The 8,041-nt window shown below is 38.5% G+C and overlaps 1 pseudogene; it reads left to right on the top strand.

Annotated features, from left to right (window-relative positions):
* The first annotated feature begins 534 nt into the window (after window positions 1-534).
* On the top strand, window positions 535-1,132 carry LOC110100175 (annotated as a pseudogene).
* The last annotated feature ends 6,909 nt before the right edge of the window (window positions 1,133-8,041 follow it).

The raw sequence follows: 8,041 nt of genomic DNA, 5'->3' as shown, positions 1-8,041 counted from the left end.
TTGGGAAGTTTCTCACGCTTGATTTAATGAGATTTTGAGGAAATTTCTGTCAGACGAGAAAAAGACTAGCAGATTGTATGGAAATATATATGCTGAGTTTGTCCTTCTGGAAATATTGCTGTTGCTAGGTCCCAAGTTTTGAATGAAAAAAGTGGAGAGTTTTGTCAGGTAGCCGACATCTAGCGTAAAACTTGTTGAATAATTATGAAATGAATCATTTAATACAATTGAAAGCTCTGAGACAAAGTTGTCAATCCTTTCATCATTTGTTAAGATCATCATTTTCTACATTAGGATCCACCTCCATGGCGAAGAGGTTATTGAATCCATTGACAAGTGTGGGGATCTCAGTGAATCTCTGTTGAAAAGAGTCGCTTAGGTTGTGGGCGGGATCAGTGGATGTCACGAGGACCAAATGCCTCATTGAAGCCAACAGACTCGATAGAATCGAGCTGCAAGTGGTTTTTCCCATGCATCCCTTTCCACCCATGAACACCCACTTTCGACTTTCTTGCTCCAATATATTTCACAAAGTTCCCTAACGACGGTGGTGATTCCCAAGGGAACTTTGCGGAATATATTGGAGCATAGAAGTCTAAGTGGGTATTTGTGGGTGTAAAGGAAGGCAAGGACGTCTTGCAGCTTGATTCTATCGATTATGTTGGCTTCAGTGAGGCATTGGGTCCTCATGATATCCACCATTCCTTCCCACAACCTACACGAAGCTTTTCAGCACCAATTCACCAAGATCCCCACACTTGTCAATAGATTCAAAAACCTCTTCGCCATGGAGGTGGATCCTAAATTAGAAAAACGATGATCAAATAAATGATGAAGGGATTGACAGCTGTCTCAGAGCTATCAAATGCCATAACTGGAGCAGATGAGGCCATGAGCTTTGCAGAAATGTTGAAATTAGTTCAGACATGGATTATTCAGTAATAGTGTTTGATACAGCTCCAACTGGTCATACACCGCAACTACTTTGGAGAAGAAACTTGCAAAATTTATGTCGCCAAAAAATAGATTTGGTGGTCTTATAAGCCAATCTTCTCGTCTTTTTGGTCTTGGAGATGAATTTACTGACGATGCTATGCTAGGAAGGCTTGAAGGCATGAAGGATATTAAATGAAATCTATTTAATTTTTGGTTCTTTTCTTCTTCTTCAGAGGTTGTGGTATTGCTAATGTAGAATATATAATGATTGCTTCAAAAATCAAATAGATTTCATTTGAAAGAACTTTATCGTGTGGCAGAATTACTGCTTTTTTCCATTGAAGGAGGTTTGATTGGTTTATTATAGCGGTTGATGTTATTTCTAATATAGCTGTTATGCTTCTGAGCGGTAAAATAAATAAATAAATATACTTATATTTACCCCGAACAAAGTAAATAAATAAATTTATATTAAAAAAATAAATATTTCATCTCATATGACGATGAACCTGTCGTTTGGAACTCGGCGACAGTATAGACGTCCCTCCAGAGCTTCTCCAACAAGGGACTTATGTTTCCTTCACTTGGCTTCACCACCTGAGGAAAATCTCAAGATATAGAGAGCATAGGTGAAAAAACAGAAGAAACACGAAATCTGTATGCAAAACTCACTCAACGTCTTTATTTAACAATCTATCGTAAATTTATATACATGTTATCATGATGGCTACATGGCGACAACTTAAGTGGCAATACAAAACAAAATATTTAAAAGGCTAAGTGTAGCTTCGGCGTCATTCTACCAAGGTGGGGAAGAACTCCTCCACATCATAGTGGGGAGTTAATTCATATACATTGAATACAGCAGACATATTATAATCTCCACGAAGGTTTATATGGTAAGCATTGTCGTTGATCTTTCTACAACCTGAAAAGGATCATAGATGCCTTGGGTTTAAGCTTTCCGTAAGCTCTTGGTGGAAAAATCGTTCCTTCCTTAGTTTAATCCAGATGAGATTGCCTACTTGGAAGTGGACTGGCTTTCTATGTTTATTTGCCTGGGCTTGATATTGGCATTCTGCTTTGCTATCTCAGCATGTACTTGCTGGTGGAGTTTCTTTATTTCCTTGCTGCGTTGATCCCCTTTCTTGTTGTAGGTAGACGTTTTCATTGAAGGAATTAAATCAAAAGTGTTAAGGCTAGGGATTGTTACCGTAAACAATTTCAAATGGCTTGTGTTCCGTAGTTTGATTTGTGGACCAGTTGAAGGCGAACTAAATTTGGGCTAGGATGAGATCCCATTGTTTAATATTTTTCCTGACAAAACATCACATCAAATTGCACAAACTTCGATTAACTATTTTAGCAAATTGCCCAATTAACTCCTATTAATTATTTATGTTTGCCCACCAGTTTGGGGATGAGTGTGGGCTCCGAAAATTCGGCCCCGGCCTCCCCGCCGCGTTGATTTGCTTTTATCTTTCAGCGAGGGAGTTTTAACGGAATAAGTTCCGGGGTAAATTTTGGAAGGCAGATGGGTTTGTAGATAAGACACTACCTAAAGATTTCGCCCTCATTTTGTGAGGACTTTATGATCTGAGTTCTGGTTTCCTATAGGTGCAAGCCCCTATAGTTAATTACCCCTCCCGATCACGAGAGAGAACTTTCGATTAAGGCTAGTCTTCAATCATATACGTATATAATACGTGTTATCTGGCATATAGTAGCAGCATGGGTATGGAATTTTGAGATGCTTAGAGGTTTGGAAATTTGGGTTGAAATATTCGAGAAGTTTGATATTTAAAATTAGACATTTAACTATCTTGCACTTAAAGCGAATGGTGGGGGAATGGATGATGAACCCGATTAAGATCTCATGATTCCATCGTCCCGAGCCATCGTGGTCCCTGGTCTACTTAGTCAGAGGAGGTAGTCGACCCAACCTGACAGAAGGATCCTTGTTGGCAGCCATGGGTTGCTTCGTCCAAGGGTACCTTGTAGACCTGGGTTGAATATTTGTCTAAGGGGACAAATTTGAATTCACCTTAGCTAACAGAGGGCTTTGTGTTCTATCAATCATATCCTATTGATTCATATCTCAAGGATTTGATGACAATAAGGAGCGTATCGGCGCTTGCTATAACCGGTACTTCGTGGTACCATTTGGCGGCAAAATTACTCGGTTCAGAGGGCCCCGGGTCATAACCGTTTATCCTGTGGTACCATTTGGCGACAAAATCGCCGATTAAAGGACACGTATCACGTCCTTACTGGCAGGAGATTGTTTGAGAATGAATCCTAGTGATATTTTCGATCAGGCATTTGGCTCTTTATGAGCTGAAGTTATAGTTGAATTTGTTCACCTCGATGAACTGTTGCAGAGGATGGATGGATTTTACTTTAAGTATGAATGGATGATTTCAATTTTAAATATTTTGGATTTTTTTTTTTTAGTTTTTAGACTTTTTATGGAGTTTTGATAGCATTTGGGTGGCATTTTGGATATTTGAAGTTGACCTCTCTGGTTGAGATTTTATATTCAACACGGTCATCATCGGGGTGTTTGAGGTCATTTTCACTTGATAAAACCATGTCGACCCTATCAACTTGCTGATAGGGGATCGGGTTCCATAAACTTTGTGCCCTTGTTAGTGAATTCTCTTGATTATAGGCCTTGAAGGCTTAATATCAATGTATTAAAATAAATATATCGGTCGCCACAACCGTATATTTGTTTAATGGTTCAAACCCTGTAACCTTCTATTGATTGTATAGAAGGATTGGGTTTGAACTTGAATTCATTTATTGACCCACGTAGCATCCCTAGACGTCACATGTGTACCAATAACCCGCTCGCCGGGGCCCATGCGGGTGTTTGGGGACATTTTATAATTATACACTGTCTTCTCCTCTTTATCTGTTAAGGAGGATCGGGTTTAAATTTAATAACCCGCGCAGCATCCCTAGATGTCACGTCACTACAGGAAAACAGCTCATTTCTGACAGAATTTTCGGCGGAAATAAATTTGTCAGAAATTCCGACGGATTTTCTGACGAATTTCCGATATTATCAAGTTTGAGAGTTTAGAGAATAAGCATATTTATATAAGTATACACACATGTTAAAAGTAAAAAAGAGAATTACCAGGTTGCATTTCTTTTGCCATTGTCAGTGCAATTGGTTTTCCAAAGCTTTCTAAGCCATCACGAAATAATCTGACTTCATTCATTGCAATGGTGGGCTTAGAGCAAATGTCTTTATTTCCAATTAATTCAACTAAACCCTTTATAAAAATAATATCTCAAAATTCTCCCTTCCCCTCCTTTGATCAACCAATAGTTTCTCTAATCATATTTGAAAATTGAAATGAAAAATATGCTGTTGCATGAAAGCACTTTCTTAATTAATATCCCCATCTTTCTTTTATATAGTAGTTAAAATGCTTATATATCTCTTTACATTTTAACATAGCTTAAATTGCCTTTCTTCTCTATACATTGCCATCATATAAATACCAAAACGTTTCATCAGAGTCAACAAATACCAACAATCTAATCAAAGAGTCTGACTATCTTGATAATAAGACAGTTATCCAAAACTCAAGTCTAAATAATTGAAACACCTCCCCCTTGGAAGTTGGAATCTTTGAATCCACAAAGAACTTCTAATGATTTAGTGCTTGTAGGTCATGATGATGCTCTGCACACTTTTCAAAGTTATAAAGTTGTTGCCAAACAAAACGGGTTGCTCCAGACGTACATCTCCTTCCAACCTGCCTTTTCCTAAGCATGCAAGTGAATATGTATATAACAAAAAATTCGTCAACTTCATGCTTTTTTTTGCAGTCCTCTGTGAGAGAGGCATACTCCAAATCTTTCAATAATAAAATTCATACAATGGCGCACAAGGAGACCATAAAATATTATTGAAACTTTCATGTAATAGTTGACTGCCTTTTAATTACTGCATTTATCATAACTATTTGAACAACACTACTCTGACCAACCCACTCACAACCCAATAAATAAAGAGCACAAAGTGGTAGATTCCTTCATGTCGAAGCATCAACTGATTTTAAAAAAAGCTACACCACGTGGACAATATATCAAAAAATTAATAAAGTCTGCTCCACTATCCAGGTCCATCCATTTGCCATAAGTGTAACAACCTTAACTTCCAATTTCTATAATATCAATTAGTATCTGCATCTTCCTTGCAATCCCTAAGTAAGTGACTTTCAGTATGATAACTGGGGGAGCCTTACCAGACCTAGACAAATAGATCAACAGCTTTCTATGCATATACTGGATTAAGAGCATTAAAAGGAATACAACAATCAAAAAACCACCTTGCTACTACCATATCTGTACGGTGCACTACTTCTTTAGATGCTAAAGCACTCTTAATTGAAGGTTGGGAACCTCCTGTAGTTCTAGGAGCAAAGAAGGTATCTATATCAGAAGCTTTTCTTTTTTCCTTTGCTAAGTTCTGAAACATGTGCTTGCGAAGATTGTGTTTTTGGTAGCAAGCAAGAAACTCTCTCTTCATCTGCAGCATCATCCACAGGAAATGGTGTACTGTCCAATTCTTCCTGTGCTTGTTGTTTTTTTCTTAAAATTTCCTTCAAGTTTTCATTCATTTAATATCTAACATCATGTGGAACCTTCTTGCAAGCAAATATATTCCCCTTTACACCTGCTAAATGTTGTTTCATTCTATTAATTCCTCCTCGCTTGTATGAAATACCACAATGTAGACATTTAAATTATTTTTTTCCCATCAGATCCTTTAACTTCAGAAAAATGGTTCCAAGCAATATCCATTTTCTCACGCACAGTATAAGTTGATCCTGAAGTCTGATTACTAGGTGCTTCCATTCTAATTTGATATATTAAATAAAATCACATACAAATAAATAAAAACCATGCAACATAGAAAACTATAAAGTAGAAACTACAAAGTAGAAAATTATAAAGTAAAAATAATAATAAAGTTGAAAACTATGGAAGGTAAAAAATAATGCATACCTCAATTCGTCGTAGTAGCAATTTTATATCACTTTAAAGAAAGCACGTTCAAAACCTGGAATCTCAACAATATAAGCATATGTAAGCCAACTTTTATTTCATACTTCCTCCAACACAAGCTCCAAAAGACAAGTTATCGCGGTAACTTAATTATAACCAGTAGTGCAACACAAATGTGATTGTAAATTCATGTCAATCATAATCAAACTTAACAGTTGCCACTTGCCACTATTCTGACATCGGTAAAAAAATTTAAAGGTTGTGATAGAGATGTAGTTATCGACTTTTAACATGCAATTAGAAACTTGCTAAACCGTGAATGGATGACATGATAACATCGGCAACCAAAATCATTTTTTAACAGATCGGTTGCAGCAAATAACTCTGTTGTAATTATAAACATCACCATATTAGAAACTTGCTTATTCATACATTGAAATCTTATCACAACCTTAATCTAGGATGACATGATAACATATAATTCAATCTTTATGGTGCCTAAACCGTGCCTAAACCAAAATCGTGCAACAGATATAGTGAAAAATCGGCAACCAAAATCGTGCCTAAACCGTGAACGACATTGGAGCCACGTCGGTGGATGAACGGGATTGGATTAAATTGCAACAGATATAGTTAAAACTTAAAAGCTTTCACGATTTCCACTGGCAACCAAAATCGGTGGATGAACGACATTGGACAAAAGTTTTACAAAGTGATTTGGAAAATTAAAAGTGCAAATTTTTTTTCACATTTTGTTGTAGATTCCACTAATCCCAGCTCCCACAAAATCATAAGCAGTATGCTTAAAAATCAAAATAGATGGAAAAAGGAAAACAGGTCGGCGGCAATCGGGAGTCGTCGGCTCAAGGAGAAGGAGAAGCGGGTGAAGAACTTACAGCGGGTTGGAGAAGAGAATCAAAATCCCTGGTCTGCGAAAGAAATGAACGACGAACGAGAACGACGCCGGTCGTGAAAGGGGAGCGAGCAGACGCACGACGAAATGGCCGAACGAACGAAACAACGACTATGTGAACAGTAGGGTTTTTTATTTGTATTAGCTTTCTATCATATTAACCGTAGGATCAGATCCAACGGCTCAGATTTTAATTTGCCCGAACCGCCCGGTTATCCAAAACCGGAGCCGGTTTTCCGGTTCGCCGGTCGGAGCGGCAGTTCGAACGGTCTAACACCGGTTCGAGGCGAAAGCGGTTCTCAAGCGAACCGTAACCGGCCGGCCGGCAGGTTCGCGGTTCAACCGGTTGAACTGGCCGGTCCGGTCCGGTTTTAAAAGCATTGGGTGTAGGTCATAATTATTAGGTCAGGTCATAGTTTTACATCCGGACGTCAATATCATGTCGCCACGTGTTCTTATTCTTTACCGCGTGGCCCGACGACCCAAACCAGACATGGACCCGGTATTGCTATGTATTGGTTGATTTATGCAGACCGATGTATTGCTAGGTATTGCTCGGTATTGCTCGACAATACGAGAAATATCATTCTGTCAAGACCAATACATAGCAATACCGAGCAATACCAAGCAATTCCCCGGTTTTGCTAGGTTTTGCTCGGTATTGCTAGGTATTGCTCGGTATTGCGGGTATTGGTCTTGAAAGAGCGGTATTTCTTGTTATTGCCAAGTAATACCTAGCAATACCGAGCAAAACCTAACAATACCGAGTAATACCTAGCAATACTAGAACATAGCAATATCGGGTTCCGGTCCGGGTCTCGTCGTCGGGCCGCGCGGTAAAGAGTAAGAGCACGTGACGACATGTTATTGGCGTCCGGCTGTAGAGCTACGTCATGTGTCATGACCAAATAAAAGTTCCATATTTGGAGGTTAATTCGGACGAGTCATGTCATACAATCTACATTCAGAAGTCAATTTAGACTTGCCATGACACTCAATACATAGTGTATTGAATGACATAGAGCGCCCGAATTGACCGCATTATGTGTCGCCGTGTATCAGATGACATGGTGCGTCATGATTGATCTCTTGATCGTATAGTAACCACACAATAATTTCTCGATCGGAGGCCCGACATGAAAAAATGTTAAATTATATATATAT

The sequence above is a fragment of the Dendrobium catenatum genome, unplaced genomic scaffold (assembly GCF_001605985.2).
Source record: "Dendrobium catenatum unplaced genomic scaffold, ASM160598v2 original_scaffold_29927, whole genome shotgun sequence".
Lineage (NCBI taxonomy): Eukaryota > Viridiplantae > Streptophyta > Magnoliopsida > Asparagales > Orchidaceae > Dendrobium > Dendrobium catenatum.
This window is presented reverse-complemented; position numbering and strand designations above follow the sequence as displayed.